Here is a 25,154-nt window from a genome sequence, read left to right on the forward strand (position 1 = left end):
TGTTCTGTTGCTAAAAGAACCTGTGCCAAGGAACAGGGGCTGATCCTGGCCTGGTTTCTAAATGGGGCATCCTCAGAAAGAACAACTTTCTAGCCCTTTTATGAACCTGGGCCCATAGCTTAGAAAGTAATGAGCATTTGTGGAGAGTTCACCATATTCAGGTACTGTGTTAGGTGCTGAGTGTGCATAATTTCATTCAAACTTCACAACTGTAGGAACTGTTATTGCCTGGGTTTTCCTGTGAAAACACTGAGGCTCATTGACCTTTGTCATTCAGCTGATGTGTCCTAGGTCACTGACTACGGAGCCTCGAACCACTTTCCTTCGCACTGTCCTTCTCGTTCCAACCTTACTGACTATAGCCCTACTATGGGGACACTTGGTTCTGTTCTCCAGAGTGGGCTCTTAGCACTGTGTGCTGTGGCAAGGTGGATGGCCAGCCCTGGCAGCTGCCACTGTGGTTTGGTCTGCTCTGAACCAGTATTCATCTCTGTGTCCTCACTGTCCCCATTGCTTCTGTGCCGGCAGGGGCAGCATACACTGTGCCAGCCAACTTTCTGGTAGCGATAGTGCCCCTGCTGGGCTTGCATACAGGTCGCTGATGCCACTGAAGAGTGATGAAGCACCAAGGAAGTGAAGTGGGAGCCAGGGGGAGGAAAACCCCTATCACTGGGGACATGTCCTGCCCTCCCTGTTGTGAGGATTCTTGACATCAGGATATCACTCAGTACATTCAGTTCTGATTTTAATTGGTAAATTCTCCATTTGTGCTATCCTTTGAACTTGATTGTGAAATTGGATGCTAGTAAGGGTGCATGAGTGTATAGGCTTCCTGTCCTCTCTGGTCTTTGATGGGGAAGGACACTTATGGTGAGGTGGAGAGACTTCTATGCCCCTAAAGTGCCCACCCCCCTAGAGATTTTGATGAGGGAGCAGAAAGTGTTAGCACAGCTTTTTCTGCCTGAAAGTCAGGGATGTGGCACAAGGAGGATGATGGAATATCTTTTGGGGACTTTTCAGAAAATGGCTAGTTTTTGTCTCAAGGAAGAACCTCAGCTCTGTTGTCCTCAGGCCTCCAGGGAGGGCACCCTGGGATACATGGTCTGGGCTCATAGGAAGGTAGCTTTCCAGGCTGCATGCTGTGGTCTATAACACCACGGGACCTATCTATGACTTCATGGGCCTTCCCACCAGGCCAGGTGGGAATTAGGCCCCAGCCTTTCAGCCCTGGAGCAGCTGCAGGTCACCCTCCTGAAATCGACCCGCCTCTGTTATTACTGTCAGCATCCTCACTGTGAGCCGCTTGTTCCTGGAAGTGATTTTCCTGTCTCTCTCTGTCTTCTGGTTTATTTTGGGATCTGTCTCACCTTACGGAGGCTCAGCAAGCATTTGAGTGTGGATTCAGCATCAGCTGTTCACAAGCAAGCAGAGGAAAGCTGTTTGCTGGCGGGTCCTATGGGTTCTGGGCAGGAAATTCAGATATTTGTCTTGGGGTGGAAGACCCCTGAGACCTAGGACTTTGCGCCTGTGTAATTGTTACTACAGAAAGCCGGTCATCGCTTCTCGGCCTTTTGAGATGAAGTGTACGGAAAGCCAGTCATAGCCAAATATGGTGAAGTCTCTGCTCCTTGGGCATTTGTGAGATTCTGCTTTGTGCCAGGCACTATACTGGTAGCCAGAGATACAGGTAATATGTCACATTTACTGAGTATCGATGGTGCCAGTGCTATAACTACCCTCACTTTTATAGACAAAACTGAGTCTTAGAAGTGACTTAGTCAAATGACCAGTTTTAAACTGTAGAGTCACAGTTTAAAACAAGCTTTGTCTGGCCCTAAGCCTGAACTCCTCACCACTGGGCCATGCTCTCTTTTTGAGTAGCAAATGAGACATGATTCCTACCTTCTAGTAGCATATAGTCTCAGGATACAGTGACAGAAAAAGGCACTAGAGTTTTGGATGTTCTGGTGGAAGTGTCCTGTGCTCATTGAGAGCACAAAGGAGGGTATGGGAAGGCTAGGGCCTTCTTTTCTGAGGCTCCAAATTTGTTGAGATCTCAGTGGAATGATGAGTCAAATTTTATGCTGCTGAGCCTTCAACCCCATGAAAGTTCTCTTTTTGAGCTGTGTGTTCTTGGTCAGGTTGATGAGAATCTTTGAACCTTAGTTTCCTCATCTGAAAATATCTGCTTCCCAGAGATGATGTGAGACTAAAACAAGATTAACATATGTAGAATGTTTCACACAGGACTTGGCATATAGGAAATAGTAAGTGGCTATAGTTGTCATTAAAAATATATATATATACCTCTGTTGCCTCCCTTTTCTTGGGACCTGAAGGAGAAGTGGAGGTTGACAAGGCAGCCTGAGCAAAGAGCCTTGTCCTGCCCGTCATCCAGTGCTGCTTGTTGGCCCCATGTGGGCTTGGGGAACCTCAAACCTGGGGCACCCTATTGACCTGAATTGACCTCTGAGGCTGTTAGAACCTCAGAAATATTGGCATCAGCACAAAGAGCCCACTTAATGGGAGCACACAGAAAGCCTATGCAGGAACACATTCGTGTGAGGGGGTTAAAAAAAAAAAGGGAAAAGAAAAAAAATCCAAATCATCAACAACTGATGAGAGCAATCCAAGAATTATAGAACACCAGCCATCTGGTCAGATCATTTCAGATCTGCACGAGCAATAGGAGGGAATTGAATTTTAAAAACCTCATTTATAGTAGACCAACTACTCTGTTTCAAGTATTTAAGAGAGGAGTCTGATTTCCTGCAGGCCCTGGACATCTGTCTGAGGGAGCACTTGACTCTGATCCAGGTGACTTTGTGGACTTGTCTGGGAGGCCTTTGACCCCTTGCAGCTTGGAAGGGGGCTGTGTGATTCTTTAGTCCTCAGATACCACCTGCGTGTCCAGCAGTTCAATTCTAAGACCGCATTCCTGGAGGTAGTGTCAGATCCCTAAGTTAAAGGTCTCAGTGACACCGCATCTACTTAAGATGCTAGTTCCAAGTCCCAGATCACCCCGTATTTATGACCAGCTATAAATTGGAAATTCCCACACCCCCTCTTCAGTTTCAATAATTTCCTAGAACAACTCCTAGCTCAGGGAACTTAGGAACATACTTGGGTTTGTTGGCTTATTGTAAAAGGTCCAACTCAGGAACAGCCAAATGGAAGAGAAGCAGAGGGCAAGGTATGGTATACAGGGAGAGGTGCAGAGCCTCCCAGCCCTTTCTGGGCACACCACCCTCCTAGAACTTCTACATGTTCACCAGATTGGAAGCTCTCAAATGGCTTGTTCAGGGGTTTTTATGGAGGTTGAATTTGATATACATGATTGAGTTTAATCACTGATGTCCAATCACTTAATCAGTCTCTAGCCCTCTCTCCTCTTCTTGGAGGTCAGCAGATGGAGCTAAAAGTTCCAACTGTTTGATCATGACTTACTCTTTCTGATGACCTGTCCCCATCCTGAAGTTATCTAAAGCTGCCTTCTCTCCTTCCTCTACCCCTCAAGAGTCATCTCATCAGCATAAACTCTGGAATAATTCTGGAATTTACTGTCACTTGGTAAATTTCAAAGGTTTTAGGAGCTCTATGCCAGGAACCAAGGATAAAGACCAGATTTTTTTGGATGAATTGAGTTGGGACTCAGGAGCAAAGCTCCCTGTGCCTTCTGCCACCTCCCCAGCTGTGTGGCTGGGAGGCAGGTGATCCTCCCTTCTTCCCCTGCTGTGGAGAGATTCTCCTTATGGGTGATCTTGTTCCCAGGATGGTCCACAAGTGTATGACCTGCTTCTGTCCCACCCTTCCTATACAGGCCTGTGCGTGCGCACACACGTCTAAGCCCATGAGCTGTGGGTGACTATGGGAGTATTGGTTAAAGGCAGTTTATAAGTTAACTCCTGTGTCTTATCAGAGTGGTGCAGTGGGACTTGTCTGCCAGCAAAAGGTAATGCCCTGAGGGAGGTCTGTAGCAATAGGTCTCTGCTCGTCTTTTCCTGGCTCAAGTGCAGCACTGGAAAGGTGTAACAAGGACGAGATAGAGGAAACAGGGTGGTTTTTGTGTGGCTTTCGGATAGTCTGTCTCCTCTCTTGAACCCAATTTGCTATCTCCAGCAACTTTAAAGGATAAGATGTTCAGCAGAGCTTCTCTCTGGTGCTCCTTCTTTCTGCACAATGCCTTCCCCCCACCCTCTCCATTTCAAAGCCTTTTGAGTCTTCTGGGGATTCCCTGAGAGCTTTATTTGTTCTTTCCTACCTATACTTCTGACCCATCTCCATCACTACAACCACCTATGAAGCCTTTGTTAAGCATTCTGTGCTCTGAGCATCTCTTTTGTACCTTGGTAATAAGAATTTGTCAGGAGAACTGCTTGGGGCATAGCAGGATGCCAGGTCTTTTGAGGCCTATAAGAGCATTTTCTGAGGCTCCAAATTACCTTGTCCTTGGGGAGAAAAGGAAGGTGGGTTGGAATACGTGAAGGTCCCAGAAGGTTCCATGAATACAGTTTAGATCTCTCCATTTCAGTGAGCCCTCATTTTCCATTTGTGGTGTTCTCCCAGAATGGCTGACCACTGCTCCTCAGCAGCCAAATCCCACATCTCCTGGGGGAACAGGTGGAGGCCAGAACAGAAAAGCCTGTGAACTCCATAGCAGTGACTGCCAAGGCTGAGGCCACTTTGAGACTAGCTGGTTGAGCTCTGCACTGGCACAGAGCATTGTTGCCCGGGGTTTGGCCTTCATTACCTGGATGGGGTAGGCCAGGGTCCAGTTTGCAATCTGTGGACTTGGGTGGTAATAGAGAGCAGCTGTTGACCATCCGCTTTCTAACAAGCATTTGTATGCTTAATGCTTACCCTAGGCTTTTACCCTTGCCTTTCTCTGCTTCCTCTGTCCACCTGTTCTCTCTGAGGTTTAATAAAGACTACTTAGCAGAAGGGCATAGACTCAGCTCTCAAAAGTCAGGATACCCAAACTGGCTGAAATGAAAAACTTAAACTGGAGTAGAGATGATGGAAAACTAGCTGCCAAAACAAGTCCTAGCCCTCATGCCTAGGGCTTGGCTTTAGCTCAGACAATCTGTGTAGCTGTGACTTCCCTTTTTTCTCTCATATTGGCCTCATACTGTTGGCTTAAATTGACCAGGCCATCTCCAAGGTTGGGACTCATCAGGGCTGGGAGTATCTCTCAAGGGCTGCCTTGGAGCTGGAATGAGAGGTCCTTTTCCAGAACCTGTTCCATTCTTGGTTTTGTGATAGCATTAGAGGTAGGAATTGATTGGGAACTTAAGAGGAGGTAATACTTGTCTAGGTAGAGAAGAGGACAGGTAGGAAGCATGAGTGGACGGGAAGGGATGACATGAACAGAGACCTCAGAGTGAGAGTACAACTCCCTGGCTGGAGAGACAGGAATGTATAGGGAATAATGGGAAGATAGTGGTGGGCAGAGTCCCATCTGTCAGATAGGGGACGGTGGAAAGAGGGTGGAAGGAGAGATGAGGAGGAGAGCTAATAAGGCAGTAGAACTAATGATGTAAGTAAGTGTAAACTATTAGTGTGTAGTTGAGTCCAGTCAGGGGCTGTGTTGTGAATGGGAGATGAGGAAACGAAGAAAGATGATAGAAACTCCTAGGTTTGAGGTGTTTAAGAGTAAGTGGAAGAAGAGAACTAAAACAGTAATTTTGGTGATAGTGACATCAAAAAACTTGTCTATGTTATGTTACATTTGTTGTATGTTATAGTGATGTACAGTTGATTCCATAAAGATGGAATGCTTGATGCTAGAGATAATGTGGTGGGCATTGAATGCCTGCCTAGGCTTATGGTGTAGGAGGACCCCCAGACAGGAATATAGTTAGGTAAGAAGACAGAAGAGGGGCCCTGAAGGGAAGACTTCCCAGAGGCAGGGTCACTGAAACTGAGTTGAGAGACCTTTGTAAATGTTTGAAGGCAGAAGAGAAAGGAATCAGTGTTGACAGATTTGAAATCCCAGAGAGGAGATCATTGATGAGATAAAATTGTATAGGTGCCAGATGGAAAGTCTTGGCCTATTGAATATGATGCGCCTTGGAAATGAGAAACAGAAGCTAGGAAACAACAAAGATCAATGGGAAAGAGGTAGAGGGAAACTGATGAAACTTCACTTAGATGTTTTCTAAGTTTCCTGAGCCAGGCTGAGGGTGGGGTTTCTACCTTGGATAATGCGAGAGAAGGACTTGATTGGTTACTTGGGAAATGGAGGGATGAAGAAGAACCTCTGTGGGGAAGATGCTGAGACCGTCAAGAGGTCAGAACCAAGTGGTGTCCAGTGTCAGGAAGGGCGTAGTTGGGCTCCATGCTGGGCACGGTGCCTACTTTAAAAAAGCGGAGGGTGGGGCATTGGCATTTGACAGCCTAGCCTGCCTTTGTTGGGGACCAGAAGCATTGGATTTGGTGCAGTCTGAGCCTTAGAGTGGGATAGCTGGCAGGCACATCATTAAGGGGACTGTTGGAATGTCCTCCTTAGTAAGGAGACCTTTGGCCTATGGGACAAGTTGGAGAGCTTTACCAGAAGTTCCTCTGAAATTGCTCCAACCTTGTCTCTTCTGAACCAGGGACTCTCAAGATTTTTTTAGGTCCCTGGCAGTGTCCAAATTCAGAAATGGAGTGGCACCCTACTGGCCACTGATCTTCTTAAATAGGCCTGAAAAGAACCTGAATGACGTAGAACTAGTGTGCAGGGGCCTCTGTGAGCCTTTTGGTGCTTGTGCTGAATCAGGCTGATTGTATTTTTGGTCCTGTGGGGGTTTTGTTTTGATACTGTTCATAAACTAATAGGTTGTGGTCTTGCCTTATTTCCCATAATATGTTGATTTGGGCAAACAAAGATTGAGTTATATTTTAATTTCTTTAATTAGAGAACAGTCTGTTTTGGGTTTGTATAAGCAGTTATTTGAATGGAAAGAACCATTTTTTGGATTAAAAGTTTTCAGATTTGATTATCTGTAGACATAATTAGTTTATCTGGGTAGAGGTGAGTTTTCAGGCAATACTAATATGGTCTATTTATATATATATATATATATTTTTTTTTTTGCCTAGGGAGAAAAAAGAAAACTACCTCTATACCCCCATCCCAGCAACCCTCTACATGTTGTATAAACATCATCTTGTTATTCTCCATTCTGTCATCCTGGTTTGCCAAGTCAGACTTTTGGACAGAGGGTGAGGAGGTTGTCTAATCTATCATGGCCAAGAATGACTGAGGCAGAAGAGGATCCAGGAACTTTAGTCTAGCTGTTGGGGAAGGGGGGAAAACTAACATTTTTTTTGGAAAACGCCCTTGTCCCTGGTGCCTTGTATACATTATTTAAGGGAGATCTCAAGGTGCTGCACCAAGGAGTGATTACCTCTTCTCTTGGTCTCTTCTGGAGCCCATGGTCTGTCAGTGAAGGATCCCAAATCCCATTGCTTTTCCCAGGATTTCAATCTGCAAGATCATTGTTTGAAAGCAGTGCTATTTGAGGCCTATGTGGGAACAAAGTAATATGAATTTTAGAGGCTTTTGACATTGGGAGGGGGAAATTATTCAAGAGGATGCAGAATTGTTCAAGCTTTGTTTTCTAGATTACATCTTAGGGATCTTAGGAGTAGATCCAGATGTCCCTAAACACAGTGGATTAAGTAGCCCTGTTTTATGTCTGATTTGAGGGCTCTTAGTTGGCTTTAGATTCTCCCTAGGTTAGATTGCAGAAGGGGAAGCTGGAGGAATTGTTCCCTAAATACCATTAGCATTTCAATTTCTAGTATTTGATCAGAGTACCCAGCTGAAGATACCTTGGAGTTCGGTATCAGTGGTAGATTGCAAAGGGGAGGGACTCTTGCGTAATCAGCAGTAATAGGGGCGGCCACTTGCAATGTCATTTTTACACAAGTCCATCTTAGTGATGGAGTTGGCAGGGACACTTGGGGAGCTGAAAGGCAGTGGGGAGAAGGAAGAGACAGATCAGAAGAAGACTGTCTTTTCACCTATTTGCTGGCATCATCTGGCCCTGCTTATGCATGTCAGGAAAAGTCTGGGTTCTGTAGTGACTCACTTTGAACAAAATGTTCTCGTTCCCTTCCTCATTTTCATGCCCTGAGTCCTTCTCCCTTCCACCCTCCCTTGCTGCCTGCCCTCCCTGCCTCCTTTCCTTCTTTACTGTAATGGCCTTTACCTGCAGCTGAATGGCAGGTGGCAGGGATGGATAGATGTGGGGGTGTGTAGCTGGGGGAATATTTTCTCAGTTTTGCCAGCATCAAAGAAATTACTTCGAAGGCAGTCCTTCCAGCCATGCATTTCGCTGATCAGTCAGAATAAGAGGAAAAACATATTAGCATTGCCAGAGAGGCTATTTGGGAAAAATCAAGTCTGTGCAACTGAGTTATCTAAAGTTACAAGCATTAAAAACAAATCCTGGTGCGCAGCTGGAATGCTTCCCACCCTGTCTCCCATAGCCCTGTCCCTTGACACCACCCCCCCACCCCACCACCACCCTCACCCCCGCTCCTGTGCTACATGAATGGCTTCAGCATTCCCAGAGAGCCTAATTTGAAAGAGGAAGTGCCAGGTTGTGTTGGACTTCTCTGGGCCTGACATGGAAAAGCAGTCTAAGAAGTTTCTGGTTTGGTTTTGCTTTTTGTTTGTTTGTTGTTTTTAAATCCTGTGACTGCAGTGTCTCCATACCCTTGGAGAGGCCATTTAGAAGGGGGTCCTTTTGAGTGGAGCACAGCTACACTCTCATTTATTTTCTCTCTGCCTGGTGCTGGTCTGGAGTGAGGTCTCAGGACAGTGGCCTCCTCTTTATCCTTAGGCCAGGGAGGTACTTCTTGTAAAGGGAAGGAAATTTCTGGTTGTTTGGGTAGAACTTAGAAGTTAAAGTTAAATGCCCTTTCTTAAGAGGGTAGCATCCCGGCTGTATTGTGGCATCTAGCCGAGTTTGGCTGGCAGTGGAGTGTTATAGAATCAGTCTCCCCATGCTCATACCTCAGCTCTCCCTTTTACAGCTGGGGAGTCTTGGGCACATTACCTAATTTTACTAAGGTTTAATGAAGTATTATTTGCAAAATAGGGATAGTAAGTAATACCTGCTTCAGAGGGTTGTCTTAAGTAGTACATGAGGTGAACATATTAATTGTTCACTGTAGTGCCAGGTTCATAGCAACAGCTTTTGTAGTAAAAATGTGTAGACATCAAACAAATCCACAGTGAGGCATAATCTAGAAAAAAAGCTGGCCATTACTCTGCAAGTACATCCAGGTCAAGAAAGAAATACTGAGGAGATGTCAAAGATCAGAGGAGACAGCAGTTATGTGTAGTGTGGTTTCCTAGATGAGAGTCTGGGACAGAAAAAAAGTGATTAGAGGAAAAACGGGTACAGTCCAAATAAAGTCTCGAGTTAGTACTATTGTACCAATGTTAATTTCTCAGTTCTGTTTGTTTTATGGTTTTGTAAGATGTTAGTATCAGGGGAAGTTGGGTGAGGGGTTTATGGGATCTCTACTTCTTTTTCTTCTTCCTTTTTTTTTTTTTTTTTTTTTGCAACTTTTCTCCAAGTCTAAAATCATTTCAGAATAAAAAATTAAAACCAAGGAAGTTAATGTTCAAGTGATGTGTTAGGTAAAAAGAGAAACTGACCAGAGTAGAGCCACGCACAGCAGATCTCACCTGACTCCATCTCAGCTCCTGTGTCTGAGAAGGCGAGCTCTTACTAAGGGGCCCCAATGCCCTCTTCTGTAGTCCCCGTGTACCTGGGGCATCCTTTGGAGAGGTTCCACTGTAGGCCGATAATTGGTCAGCAGTGGACACACATACCCCATGTCTGATCCTGGATGGTGCTCTACAGCGGTTGGGAAGGAGACTACTCATTTAGCATTAGGACTCTCTGTGGGGCTGAATGATCAGGGCACTTGTCTCTGTTCCTTGGAATATAAATGAAGTTCTGCCTGTTTTATCTTTCTGTCTCAGCACCAGTCACTATGGCAATATGTTTGCAGATAGCGATGCCTACCCCTACGCTAACACTCAGTGTTTGATCATCCAGAAAAGAAAAATAAGTTCAGACCCAGCTCTGCAATAATTTATTATTTTGTTTCCTGTTTTAAGTGCCTTGCTCTTGCACAAAGCAGGCATTTTGCTTGCTCTTCTTGGGTGCAGAATATACATGTGCTTTTCTTATGACTGATGTGGTCATCTCTGCCATGCTAATGGCAGGGTGTGTAGAAGAAAGCCATTATTGTAATTGGGAAAATGTGAATCTTGGGGTTTTTCTTTTTCCACTGAAATTGGCTTCTGGGGGGTGGTTCTAGAAAGGATAAATTCTTCCATTCTGGCATACAACTCCTTCACAAGTATTTGCTGTCAGAAATTCGTATTTTCTAAGTTTAAAAAAAAAAAGGTTAATGCTAAAAAATGTTTTTTGTGTTTTACCTTAGTGGCTAAGGTGTACTGCTTTTTGCTGTTGATTTACAGATTTTATTGTCTGACTCTTGGGATGCATGTGGATTACTCAATATTGTGACAAATGGCTAGGCTCTGAATTATGTATTGTATTACAGGGGAGTTCATAAACCATATTTCTCTGTAGGTTATTTTAGGCATAAGACTAGTGAACTGTCGTTTCTCTTTTGGTCACATGTGACTAAAAAAAAGGTGGGGGTTGGTGGTGGGAAGAAGTGTCTGGCTCAAAATCCAACAGAGCACCGGGAAAGGTTTTGAGTGTAGATGCTGGATGTAGACCGACTTCGGGTGTGGACTGGGAGGACTGGGAACACCTGGAATAGAGAAGAGTGGCTTTGCTGCACCTTTGCTCAGGCTAGAGCCCCTTCAGGAAAACTTCTGGTTTCCACTCCCCTGGGGCTTCTGTTCCAGTCAAGTAACAAATGGCCCGAGGCCAGAGAGTCCTGCACCCAAGTAGACCTACCACACTCCTGCTCCCCTCCCCCTACATAGCCACTTGTGCTGATGGATGTGCAAACCCTTTACAGACGGTTTGGCACTGCTCGGCTTGCAGAGATCATCTGTCTCTTTTGAATGAGCAACTTGATGTTTGTGGCTCCTTTTTCCTGCACAGAGAGAAATTGCTTCTGCCTTCTGATGGAAATGTTTACCTTCCCTGGGGAAAGGTACTATTCTTTAGGGGTAATGTTTGCTGGTGCTCCCCACCCCTTGTGGGAGCATCAGCCTGTGCTTGAGAGTGGACAGGAGGAGGCGGCCATTGGAGCATGCAGAATTGCCACTGGGGCAGCCATCTGCCAGTGTCGTGGCTCACAGCCTGCCTCTGAGCAGGCCGCGGGGAGGGAGTGTCTATACTCCGGTGCCTGCATGCATTATGCACAGCCTCTTCCCTAAAAGAGCTTTCTGAACGTATATAACTCCTTTCTACCCTTTTCTTGTATGGTCTGCCTCGGGGCACCATTCAGAATCTCCCCTAATTATACTGGAGCTCAGCTTCTACTGTCTCGCATTTGGAGTTTCTGGTAATAGCTGATTTTTTGGGGGAGGGGGAGTGGGGAATAGATTTCTAAAATTGCATTGAGGGATTGATTTAGGAAAAAAATGCTTTTTACAAGCAAATTATCAAGACTGCAATGATAAGAGTTTCCCATCAGTGGTGTTGAGACTATCCAAAGCCGGGTTAGCTTCCATGTCTTTTCTAGAATGGACTCTGTAATTTGAGGAGGCTGCTCTAGTATTAAAATGAAATCTGTGCTTCTGATTGCAGACCACCACCTTCCCCACATATTGCCCCCATATCCCCCTTCCCTTCCTGAGATGGAGGAGTTTTTGCACATGCTGCTTAGAAAAAGAAGATTTATATCATGACTCAATCCTCACCCACAGATTTAGGATTCCTGCCATCCAGTAAATTTTGGCAGGCAGGTCCTGTGTATGGAGAACATGTCCTGCCTCCCTATCCCTGTACTGCTCCCCTTATTGCGTTTGCGTCTTGGGTGGAGTCTGGGATGTCTAGCTTCCCATCTTTCCTGCTTTGCCTCCCAAGCAACTCTTGCATCTCCTATAAGGCTATACCTTAATATCTGTGAGGTACAGGGTTTGGTCTCTCATATCCCAGGGACTTGATAGACCTATAAAGCCTGTAATTATAGTGTTGACCCCTTAAAGCCATTGAGGCTTCCAGGTGAGTGCTGGTGAGGCCATGATGCTGTTGAGTGGTTTACTGGTGACACTGGGTCCTCCTTTGCACTCTGGTAGGGGAGAGAAGAGCCGGGGGGAAAGGCACTGGATTTTAGAAAATGCTTGGCTATGAAGACTTGGTTGAACATCTTCTCTTCCCCATCCCTAGGTAATTCAAAAGAATTTAAGATAAAAGAGCACAGGGCAGAATAGGACTTTGGGGGCCAAAGACAAAGAGAGAGGTGTGGTGAGGAGAAAGAGGGTGTGCTGCTGGCTCACCTACGTCTTAGAACAGGACCTTTTTGGTCTGGCAGCCATGGATCAGCATGGGCTGAGCCCACTGTTGGCATGTGTACGAGGGAGCGGTGAGCACCTCAGAGACTGTTCCCTAGGGATAGGATATTGCTGCTGCCTCTGAGGCTTCTGCTCCCCTCTTCACCGGGCCACTGGAAAGCAAAGGGTCCTCAGCTGCTTGGCTCCTGCAGCAAGAAGACTGGCCACACGGGGAGAGACTTAGGCCAAGTCTGGACCACATTAGATGCTCCCTCTGTAGCCGAGCCAGTAGGAAGCTCTTGTTGGAATAGCCTCCCTGTCCCCTGGGCCTGTGTAGATGTGACTGGACCTGAACCTTTCCCTTCCAGACTGACTATTTTGGGCTTTTCTCCCCATTTCTGGCCTCAGAACTAACCTGATGGCAGCTTCTGGAGTGTCTCCAGGCCTACAGCATATAGGGCTTAGCAATTACAAGATGAGTTGTAGGGCGGCACTTTTACTGGATGTCCTTTGAGATTGACTTTCTGATAGTCCTTAAGTTCCCCATGGGGGCCTCTTCAGGGGCCCTGGTTTCCCTTGAACTTAGTGTTAGTGCTGACTCCTACACACATTCCTGTGTGGGTTTTTTTTTTTTTTTTTTTCCCATCTTAACCATGATTGGTGATGAATTGGGGGAAGGGAGCAAGGATTTGCTTTCCTCTGCACCAGAAATGCAGAGCTGCTAATTTCATTCTCCATGCTGTCTCTTAGATGAGCATGGTCCTCTGTGCCCATGTTTAGTACCGCTGTGTTGCTGGACTCTCCTGGCAAAAATTAGGCTAATGTCTCCAACGACTGCATTAGCCACTGAAATGAGGTTCTAAATTGAAGGTACTACACCAAGTCTGTCTCCAAGGTATTGCCTTGTTCTAGCTTTTATTATTCAAATTCATTCTCTCAATGATTCTCTGCAGACTGACTGGCACGGGGTTCAGCGTGAAACTGAAAGGCAAGTTAGCTGAAAAGCAGGCTCACCTTTAAAGAGAAGGGAGAAAGGAAAGGAAAAAACAGAAAAAACCCAAAAAGATGAATGTTGTGGTACAAATAGTCAGCCATTTGTCTGTTCCAAGAGCTCCTTGGCCAGTCTGAGCAATGCGTAGAGATAGGAGAGTAAGGGACCAGACCTGGGAAAGAGTGGAGGCGGTAGCGTGAGGATAGAGGGACTTGTCGGTGTTTTAGTGACATCTGTGCCTTGTGAGTTTACCGTACTTCCTCCTTCCCTTTCATGTTCACTGAGCACCCAAATATATGTCTTACAGGGTGTTGAGAACTCCACGGTAGAAAACCAAAGATCAACAAAACAGGATCTTCTCTTTACAAAGCTGTTAGTCTTACAGTTTCACTGCGTTTTCTCTATCTTGGGTGTGTGGGTAGGGGTGAGGGGGATGAGGATTGGAGCTATGATTCTTATATTTTACATCAGAAGTAGGAGCCTTCTAACAGTCATATGCTTAGAGAGTTGAGAATTTGGCTCTTACATGTTTGTTTTTAAAATAGATTTTTTTTTGCCTGCTGACAAAATAATATGTTTTCCAAGCAGAAAGCTTGGAAAACACAGAAAAGCACAAAGGGAAACACCACCACCACCCGTATTCCACTATCCACATGTAAAGATAACATTATAGCTTACGTTCTTCCAGTTGTTTCTACACAAGTGCTGTCATTCTGTACATAGTATTTGGAGGCTGATACTTTCCTTTTAGCAACTGGGAGTTAAACTTTGCAGAGTTTTTTTTTTTTTTTTTTTTTTTTAAAGATTTTATTATTTATCAGAGAGAGAGGGGGAGAGATCAAGCACAGGCAGACAGAATGGCAGGCAGAGGCAGAGGGAGAAGCAGGCTCCCTGCTGAGCAAGGAGCCCGATGTGGGACTCGATCCCAGGATGCTGGGATCATGACCCGAGCTGAAGGCAGCTGCTTAACCAACTGAGCCACCCAGGCGTCCCATCTTTGCAGAGTTTTGAAAGGTAGAGCCTCTAGCACATAACTAGGCACACAGTGAACATTATCTAGGTGCTGGTCTTTATCAATTATATGAATACACCAAATTTTGCCTAATTGGTTCTTATTGTTGTACATTTAGGTGGTTTACAACTTTCCATTCTGAGTAATTTACAATGAAAAGTGTGTCTGTATGTGTGTGTGTGTGTGTGTGTGTGTGTGTGTAAATCTCCTTTTGTCTGTTTTTCTGTGCCCTCTGACTATGTTTTTAGAAGAGATTCACCAAAGTTGAAGCGCTCGTCTTTTCTGATTCTTCTGCTGTGCGTCTCAGCTGGGACAACCTGATGTCTGGGCTGTTAGAACAGCACTGTGGTTTGAGTATCTCTCATCCCTTTTCTGTATCACATGTCAGATGCCCTAGGATTTCTTCTCCCTGTGGTCGCTGGGTGCTTCTCTCTTGACCAGGAAATAGCTGGCTTCAGGGAAGACAGGGCAGCAAGCACTTAACACCTGTTCTCATTGTTTTGCGCCAGGATGGTAGTATCCCTGGAGACAGGGACATTGTCATCAACCTCTTTAATAATAAGCACATAGTGAGTGCCTGCCCACCTGTGTCCTGCTCAGTGCCAAATAAGGCAGAGATAAAAAAAAAATGGGCCTCTACCTTCCAGCTACTTGCCTACTGATTGGATAATGGAATTGACACAAAATAATTCACACACGTTTATTGAGCATTTGCTATATGGTAGATACTTGTGCCAGGCTACTGTTGGGGGAACCGAAACGGCTGAGATGCTATTCTCCTTCTTAAAGGACGCTGCAATACATATAAATAAGAGCTATTTATAGGTAAAGTTAACTAGCCACACAAGTCAGTAAGTGAAAAATATCTAGTCAGGCAGACAACAAGTATTAGAGACTGGCTGCTTTGGAGAAGAGGGTCATTCATTATGAGTCAGAGTAGTTAGATTTCAGAGAGAAGGCAGGACACTTGTTGTGGCCCAAGAAAGAGCTGGCATTTGGTGAGGTAGAGTGGGAAGGGTTTTCTAGGTGAGAGGAGCAGCTTGCAAGAGATGGTTGCAGTACTGATTGTGTTAAGGTGTAGAGCAGTTGCCAGGAAATACAGGAGCAGGCTAAGGGTGGGGAATTGCAGAAAGGCAGGTTAGGGTCAAGGCTGCATATTGAGACACCTGAGCATGGTGGGCTCCAGATAACTATTTGGTACACAGTAGATGAAAACAGTTTGGTAAAATTGTCTCTGATTAAAGGACAGGTAAGAAGGTCTTATGTCTCTCAGTGCCAGAGGGCCCCCAGGCTCAGTCCTTGGGTTTCCACTCTTCTTTGTCTACACTAAAGTTCTGGGTGATCACATCTAGCCTAGCAGCTTAAATTTCATGTATATGCTGGTCATTGCCAGATTTTTTTTTTAAAGTCTCCAGCACATACTTTTCTGAACTCCAGACTCCTCTATCCATCTGCTTACTAGATATCTGTATGTGGATGTTTAATAGGCATCTCAACCTTAACATGTTTAAAACTGAGCTCATGTAACCTTCCCCACTTCAGTGAATGGCAACTCTGTCCTTTGACTTATTCAGATCAGAATCCTCTTAGGTATTCTTGACTCCTTTCTCTCACATCCACCTTTGCCCAATGCGGGGCTTGAACTCAGAGCCCTGAGATCAAGACCTAAGCTGAGATCAAGAGTAAGTTGCTTAACCAATTGAACCACCCGGCCACACCTAAAGATTTTATTTTTAAGTAATCTGTACACCATACTTGGGGATCAAACTCAAAGCCCCAAGATCAAGTCACATTCTCAAATGACTGATCTAGCAGGTGCCCCCCTCACACTCATATTCTGACAGCACAGCCTGCAGTAGCTCTCTCTTCAAAATATATCTAAAATCTGACCACTTCTCATTATTCTTTGACCACCATGATCTCTCACCTGGATTATTGTAGCTGGCTCCTAACAGGCCTTCTTCATCCTTCTGCCTTTATCACCCACACTTCTTTCTCAATACAGCAGCTAGAGTGATTCTTTATGTCTGTCTGTGCTCAGAAATATCTTTTGGTCTTCCTTCTCATATAAAGTAAGAGTCAAAGTCCTTTCCAAGACCTATACACCCCCGTCATGTGGCCCAATATTACCTTTGTCGATTTATCTCCTACTGCCCTCCCTAAAGTTCCCTCTCCTCTAGCCATCTTGGCCTCCCTCATGTTCCCTGAAGACATCAGGCGCATCACACCTTGGGACCTAGAATACTCCTCTCCTAGACAGGTTTGTGGGCAACTCCCTCACTTTTCTTAGGTCTTTAATCAGAAATGAACTTGTCTTCTGATGGCCAAAGCTAGAATGATTTAAGTAATGTAATGTAGTATCAGATTATAGCCCGAAGTATAAAATAAATATATAACAATTTGAACTGGTATAAACAAATGATTGAATGAATGAATGAATAAATGGGAGAAATAAGATAAAATATCATATCTCTTACAGAAGAATTTCAGTAATTTATAGGTGCTTTCACCTCTAGGAGGAGGAGCTTAAATCTTTTGAGTGTGATCTTGACTTAGTGATTTAATTCTAAAGAACCATTTTTGAGGGGCGCCTGGGTGGCTTAGTGGGTTAAAGCCTCCGCCTTCGGCTCAGGTCATGATCCCGGGGTCCTGGGATCGAGCCCCGCATCGGGCTCTCTGCTGAGCAGGGAGCCTGCTTCCTCCTCTCTCTTTGCCTGCCTCTCTGCCTACTTGTGATCTCTGTCTGTCAAAAAAATAAATAAAATCTAAAAAAAAAAAAAAAAAAGAACCGTTTTTGAAAAGAGAAAAATAGTAACATTATGGTAAAGAAACCCAATAAGTATTACCTGTCATCAAGAGGGACCTCACGAGTGCTGTTGAAGCACTGTCATATGGATATGAGGGACCCCCTGACAGGATGTGAGAACATAGGCTCTTTGCCTGTGTGGTATTCTTCCTTGCAACCAGTAAGCCCAGAGTAATCATGAGAAAAGTGTCAAACAGATTTAAATTGAGGAATAGTCTACATAATATGTGGTCAGTATTCCTCAAACTGCCATGGTAATGATAAGGAAAGACCAAGAAGCTATCACAGGGATGTCTGGCTGGCTCAGTCAGTAGAGCACACAGACTCTTGATCTCAGGATCATAAGTTCAAGCCCCCCTACTTAAAAGAAACAAAAAACCCCCTCATAGAGCAGAGAAGACATGACACCTAAATTCCTAAATTCTGATTTGTATTCTAGAACTGAAAGAGGACATTAATGGAAAAACCAGTGAGACATGGAGAGTCTGGAGTTTAGTTACTATTAATGTAACAATGTTGGTTTCTTAATATTGATAAATATACCACAGTAGTGTAAGATGGTAATATTAGGGGACAGCTGGGTGGCTCAGTCAGTTAAACTGCTGCCTTCGGCTCAGGTCAGGATCCCAGAGTCCTGGGATTGAGTCCCGCATTGGGCTCCTTCCTCAGTAGGGAGCCTGCCTCTCTGCCTCTTCCTGCCACTCTGCCTGCTTGTACGCACGCTCTCTCTCTCTCATTGCGACAAATAAATAAATAAATAATCTTAAAAAAAAAAAAGATAATATTAGGGGAACTGAAACTGGGTTAGAGTTATGCAGGAATTTTTGGAACTCTGTACTATCATTAAAGTTTTCTGTAAATCTAAAATTATTCCAAAAATGAAAAAAGTAACCTTCTCAAACAAGGCCTTCCCTGACCACCATCTGAAGAAAGTTTTTTCCCTCCTTGACACTTCAAATCCCTTTCTCTGCATTGGTTTGCTCGTTAGTACTTATTGTCTCATAGCATATATTTTACTCATGTTTGTTTCCATGCTACAAGAAAGAAGAGGGGTTTTGGTCTTAGTATTGTTCACTTATGGCTCTTCAAGGCCCAGCCCTACGTTTAGCTCATAGCAGCCATTCAATAAATACTTGTTCATGACTGAAAGAATGAATTCTTAGATCACCCTTTTGTCCTTAAGCAGCATGAGGATTTTGTGTTTGGGCCTGCCTTTCTCTTTCGAGATTACTAGTAGTTTACCATTCCAGTGGGGGAAATGACACCTGTTGTTGGCTTTTCTTCTTTAGCTCACATAGAAATGAAAGTCATGTCAGAATATGCTTCTAATGTATTCACCCACCAGCAGGCAGAAGAAGAAGAAGAAAATTTCATCATTTATTCTTTCTTGCAGACATTATTCCCCTCCTTAATTAAGGTGAGGGCTGTTTTATGAGAGACACCCTTCTTCCCTTACCTGTTCTCCTGTTGAAACGGACTGGCTGGTTTAGCATGACAGATGTGAAGTGTGAAATCGCTTCTTGGCCTTCTGGCTAAGGTCAAGTGAAGTGTGTATGGATGTGAGGACAGTGAGCGCGGGACTCTTGGATCTGGAAAAGTAAAATTAGTCAAGGGAAATGCATTTAATCCTGAATATGTATTGAGCTTTTCTTTGTCCAGCCCTGAAACTTGAAGGATGAAGATAATGGGGATACGAACTGGTTCAGCAAATCCTGGTCACTAGAAACTGATAGCCATGCTTGACTTCAAGGGGACTAAATCTAGAACAAACTAGAGAAAACACACAACCAGTAGTAAATGCATAGTTAGGTGTGGATTCACAAATGCCTTAGGAAAGTGTGCGGATGATAGTAGTGCTGTGGGCAAGGGATGTAAAAGAGAGTTTTGAGGACCTCCATTGATGACGATGGAGAAAGAACAGTGTTTTGCACGCTCAGCGCATGTGCCAGGAGGGTCCTGCAGGTTCCTCTGATACTTTGAGGGAGGTGACATTGGGTGGAGAATTATATTGTCAGGACCTTTTCATGTGTAGGAAGTGGGGAAATGTTGGAAGAGAGATGGGTCCGAGTGATCTCTAGAGGATTGCACACAGTGTTGGCTCAATAGCATAAGTTTTGTCCTGTGTTGGGACTTGATTTATGTCGTCATTTATTTCAAAGCCTCCATGGAACATACCTATCAAAGAATGGAGTCACACTGATTTGATGCCTGAGCAAAGCCATCAGGAACAACAAAACTAGAAGATAAAAAGATTATTTCCCTTGTAACTGACACTCTCAGTCTCCTGTTGTTTTCAGGTTCTCCTTTTCCTGAGCCCAAAGGTGGAGGATTTTTGCTTTGTTTTTGGTGCAGTGCCCATCACACTTGTGGTGCTCTCTGAACAAAGGCCTGCTCCCTGCGGGGTACAAGAATTGAGCCTATGCCTGGGGCAAGATTCCTTTCAGAAACAAATAAGCAGGGCATCTTGCAACCCCCTCCATTTTGCCTGTCTTAAGGAAGAGGCCAAGGTTCCACTCTCTTTGCAAGTAGAGCAGAATGTACTTTCTTAAAACTATTCAAATATCACAGTTGGGTTCAATTATCTGCCAAAATAGATTTATATAAAAGGAAAACTTACAAAGGAGAAATTTGTACCAAATAACAGTCTACATTTTTGTTAAATTTTCTTTTTCTTTTTTAAGGCCATCCAGTTGAAAGTCTGAGTGTCCAGGAAAGAAGGGGGTGGGGGAGGGGAATTAAAAAGGAAGAAGAAAGGGAACAAAAAAAGAACTCTAAGTATTTAAGATTTTGAAAGTGTAAACCTGAGGTCATGGCTCCTCACCAGCCATGCGGCCTGTCAGGGCCTTCCCCTCCATCACCTTCTGCCTTACATTCCATGTCTGTGTTGGAGGGTCAGGCAAGGAAAGCTGGCCCCTAGAACTTTAGCTGTTCTAAGCTCCTAGCTCTGCCTGCCTGCTTCTCCAGCCAAGCTAGATGGCTTAAGGTCCCATCCGACTGACTTCTCACACCTCTAGGTCTTGATGTGAACCCTTTCTCCCATCTGCAGGGTCATATTACAATATGTAATATTACATACTACAGCTGTGCAATAAATTACTACAGACTTGGTGGTGTAGTGGCCTAGCTCACAGTGTAGGTAGGGTCAGAAATCTGGGTGGTGATTAGCTGGGTCTTCAGCACAGGGTCTCATAGGCTGATAGCAGTGTGTCATGCAGGCTGTCTTACTTTCTGGTGGCTCTGGAGACCATCTGGCTTCCAAGATCATTGAGGTTACTGCTGATGTATCTTTGGAAACCCTTCCTGGAAGTTACATTTCTGTTTTAAGGGTTAAGTGCAGTTGAAATTTTTATTAGACATTGTCAAATGGCTTCCATAGGGGTTGTACCATTTGCATTTCCATGAACATTGTTTTTGTAACTGCCCCTTTCAGTATAATCTTCCCTGGGATAGGTACTGGCCAGTCTCATAGGTGAGAAATGGTTTTATTCCTATGATGTAGAAGGCCTTCTGTGGTTTTATTTGACTTTTCTTGTATTCTGAGCAAAGTTGAACATCTTTTTTAGTTAATGGCATTGTATTTCTTTTTCTGTGAACTGCCTTTTTTCCTATAGGGTTCTGGGTCCTCTGTATTTTTATTTATTTTTATTTTTTTAAAAGATTTTATTTATTTATATGACAGGCAGAGATCACAAGTAGGCAGAGAGGCAGGGAGAGAGAGAGGAGGAAGCAGGTTCCCTGCTGAGCAGAGAGCCTGATGTGGGGTTCGATCCCAGGACCCTGAGATCATGACCTGAGCCGAAGGCAGAGGATTTAATCACTGAGCCACCCAGGCGCCCCGTCCTCTGTATTTTTAAAAGTGCTTTATGGATTAGTAATATTAACACTTTGTCTATATTAAGTTGCAGATTTTCTTCCCAGTTTGTCATTTGTCTTTTACTTGTGATATTTCCCATGGATCTAAAATTTTTATGAAGTTATTTTTGCATCATCAAATTTATTAATATTTTTGTTATTGCCTCTGCATTTTGGATCATAAATAGGAAACTTATTCTCTATTCCGAGGTTATAGAGGAATTCACCTATGTTTTCCTCTGGTACTTATATAGTTTCATTTTTTACATTTAAATATAATTTGTTTGGAATTTATCCTGATATATACGCATAAGGATGGAGTTAATTTTATCTTTTTCCATATGTCTGTTAAGTTATCCCAAAGATGCTTATTAAAAAAGTCTTCCTTTCCCCACAGATTTGAGATGCTACCCTTATATTAGATTTTCATATGCAGTGGGTCTATTTTTTAATTTTCTTCACTGTTCCATTGCTAATTCTATCCATGTGCCAGTTACCAGACCTTTTTAGTTATATAGACTTTGCAATATATTTTGTTTTATTACCTAGTAGATCCTTCTAGTTTATTTCTATGCATTCCTGTGTGTGTGTGTTTGTGTGTGTGTGTGTGTGTGTGTAAGAGAGAGAAAGAGAGAGAGAGAGAGAGAAATGTCTCGGAAGAGAGACAAGCACTCATTTCTGGAAAATTTTTACTCTTCAAAGTAGGAAGAAGAAGATAAGCTGGCAGAGTAACCTGGGGAAGGGGAGACTTTAGAGGCAGGAGGTAACTGGAGGTTTGCAGTCTCACATCAGGGCAGAGTACTTTTGGACAGAGATACTGATCTCTGTGTCAGGTGCTGCCACAGAATCTCAAGACGTGAGGAGTAAGAAGCATCAGTGGTTATCACTGGATAGGAGTAGAGTGGAGTAGGCTATGGAATGAGGGGGAGGTGAGGAGGTACATTCAAGTGTAGACAACCATTGTGAAGTTTCTCAGTATAAGTGAAAAGAAAGGAAATAAGGAAAGGTAATACCTAGAAAGAGTGTAGGGGAGTTTTCTTTGATTAAAATTTACATAATATAAAGTTAACCATTTTATTTATTTTTTAAAGATTTTATTTATTTGTCAGAAAGAGAGCAAGAATAAGCAGGGGGAGTGGCAGGCAGAAGGAGAAGCAGGCTCCCCACTGAGTAAGGAGCCTGTTGTGAAACTTGATGCCAGAACCTTGGGCTCACGACCTGAGCTAAAGGTTGACGCTTAAGTAACTGAACTACCCAGGTGTCCCTCATGTTAACTATTTTAAAGTGAGCACTTTGGTGGTGTTCAGTACATGTAAAAAACAATCACATCTACCTGGTTCTAAAGTGTTATCACGCCAAAGGGAGACCTCTTACCTATTAAGAAGTTACTCTCCATTGTCCCCTTTCCCTAGCCCTTGGCAGCCACCAGCCTCCTTTCTGTCTTTATGAATTTACCTCTTCTGGGTATTTCTTACAAGTAGAGTCATATAATATGTGAGTTTTGTATCTGTTTTTCTTCCATGTAGCATAATGTTTCAAAGTTCTTCCATGTGGAAGAAACTAGCAACTATATAAAAAATGCTGCTGGAAGAACTCTAGGACACAGAGACAGGTGGGTAAGAGGTCAGGTTCTTGAAAAGGTGAGTTCCATTCATTTGGAAGTGGGAAGGTGGGGAGAACCCATCTGATAGCTTTCATGTAGTCTGTGATGTAGAAGTCCAGACCTCCATCACGAGATGGGAGTCAGAAGTTCCAGGGAGTGTAGATGGTGTGAACCAGTGATCAAAGAGAGGGGTAGATGCACTAACTAGAGAAATGCAGTTATGATTGGTGGGTGATACTAGATACTTTGAATCTGTTTATTTCAGTTCATACAAGGTCTTTTGTGGGGGGAGGGCCCTCCAAATGTTGCCTAGTCACAGGAGGAATATTTACGTGCTAAGGCAGTATTCTAACTGTATCAGCACTCGGGGTCCAACCACAAGTAGGACCTACAGGGTGTCCCACCTTCACAAGTTTAAAAAGGTTTTGGTTGGGCTTTCCTGAAGCAGACATTGTGATGGAAGCTGGGAAACAGTATATTTATTCCAACACTAGTGCAAGGAAAGGGGAGGAAGAAGTCGACCAGTGCAAGCTCATGAAGCCATGGCCATCCCAGCAGGGAGTTCTGGAATGAGTAGTCTTTTAGATGGTCCTGTATTAGGCAAAATTGGTGAGGTTTTTGTAACCATACTTGGCTCAGTCATCAGTTACAGGCTGCTTAAAAGCTCATGAGCTTGACCAAAGTAGCTCTTTGCATAGGAGACAGACCCTGAAGGAGCTGACACTGTAGTTTTCCTTGGGAACAAAGCAAGTCTTTACTTAAAGAGTCGATTGGGGCATATCTGCCTCAGGATAGGGAGTCTTGCTGGACTCCCAGCTAGAACACCTTAGAGCTGAGTCACGTGGGAAGTAAACTTTTTCAGAACAACTCTTCCAGTCATTGCCCTGGAAATTTTTCTTAAAATTTTTTTAAGAAAAAATTTTTTAAGAAAATTTTTCTTAAAATCTGAGTGTGTGGATAGGAGCTTGGTGGGCTGGTGGAGTTGGCACCAGAAGTTACACTCTGCTTCTCAGGTAGAATGAGCTCAGCCCTCCCATTTGAGAACATAGGCATGTGTTCCCAGGAGTAGTGAAATCTTGCTTATGAGAAAGGCTTGATTCTCAATCAATCAAGTGACCAGGAGTGGTGTGGATTTTGAAAATGTCTCATATGTTTTTGACTTCACTATTCTTTGTCAGAGAAATGACAAAAAGGAAAGTGCACCTAGTCAGTAGTCAGCAAATATTTGCTAAACAAGTGAATGAAAGAACCATTGTGAGCAGAGCAGCAGCAGGAAGGAAGCAGAGGGTCAGATTTCCCTGTCGTCTTTTCAGGGGAGACTGTGCTCCAGAGGTAGCAGCTTGATGGGCTTAATAACAGCTCAACATGGAAAGCGAGAATGAAGGATAGAGCCTGGAGCAGAGGCACAGTGGTCCAGGGTCTGGCTAGGGAGGTTCCTGAGTATGGTAGACATGGGTAGACTGCCTCAGCTGGCTTGTAGGAAGAGAGTGTGGGCACCTGAAAGTGGATGGATGGCTGGAGACTTGCCACATGTAGCCTTGGGACATGGAGGGATGGTCTGGTAACATTTTCCCTGGGGAGGCTTTTCCCCTCCACATTGTTAGAGAACTTTGTGGCCCTCCCCTACTTCCAGCAGCTTCCTCCTCTAGCCTTTGAACTCCATCAGCTTTATCACTCCCCCCGCCCAAGAACTTAATATGACTGTTCCCCCCACCCAGTCCATCGATTGACCCCCAGCTCAGGCCTGTGGCCCATCAGCCCCTTCTTGGTTCTCAGAGTCTCTCAGTGTGCTTATGGCCTCAATCTTTATCACCTGGCATGGATCTCATGCCACCTGTCATTTGTAAGACACTGTTGATTGCCATTCCCCTTGATTCCCTCATCTTCTAGTTGTATAGGGAAAGAGTTAGAACTGGGCAGGATGCTGGATTATAAATGAAGAAATGGCTGTGGTGTACAAGTTAGAGTCCTAGGGTTTGGGCTGCTGTTGTGGTCTGGTTACTAGCCCTAGGAGTGGAGCTGCAGCTGGGCAAAGAAGGGAAGGAAAGAAGCCAATAAACATAATAATTTATTATTTTAATGACTCATTTATGTAGAAGTTAAATTTGGCAAATTGTTTCTACATCTTTTATTTCCCTGGAGTCCATTCTTCTGTCCACTTTTTCTCCCTCCTGTTTTTCAGATGTAGCTATTTTTCAAAGCGGTCATAAATACTTTGTCTTCTCTCTTTGGTTTCTGCCTCAGATTTCTGGCTTCAGCCCTCATTGCTATGCAGATGACTCCCAAACCTGTGTTTCTAGCCTCAGCCTCACCCCCTGAACCCCCATCTCATATTTTCAGCTGATTAATATATATCCACTTGTCTCACTGGTATACACACACTTTTAAACCAAACTCATGATAATTTCCTCCCAAATTCCTTCTTCCTACTTAATCATGACACCATTATCTTTCCAGTTA

At 44.1% G+C, this 25,154-nt stretch overlaps 1 protein-coding gene across 10 annotated transcripts in view; it reads left to right on the forward strand.

Annotated features, from left to right (window-relative positions):
- Positions 1-25,154, forward strand: part of SIL1 (SIL1 nucleotide exchange factor) — a 239,619-nt gene that overhangs the window by 86,903 nt on the left and 127,562 nt on the right. The gene's annotated exons all lie outside the window — the stretch shown is intronic.

Source organism: Mustela putorius, unplaced genomic scaffold, assembly GCF_011764305.1.
Source record: "Mustela putorius furo isolate JIRA1106 unplaced genomic scaffold, ASM1176430v1.1 tig00000145_pilon_pilon_pilon, whole genome shotgun sequence".
Lineage (NCBI taxonomy): Eukaryota > Metazoa > Chordata > Mammalia > Carnivora > Mustelidae > Mustela > Mustela putorius.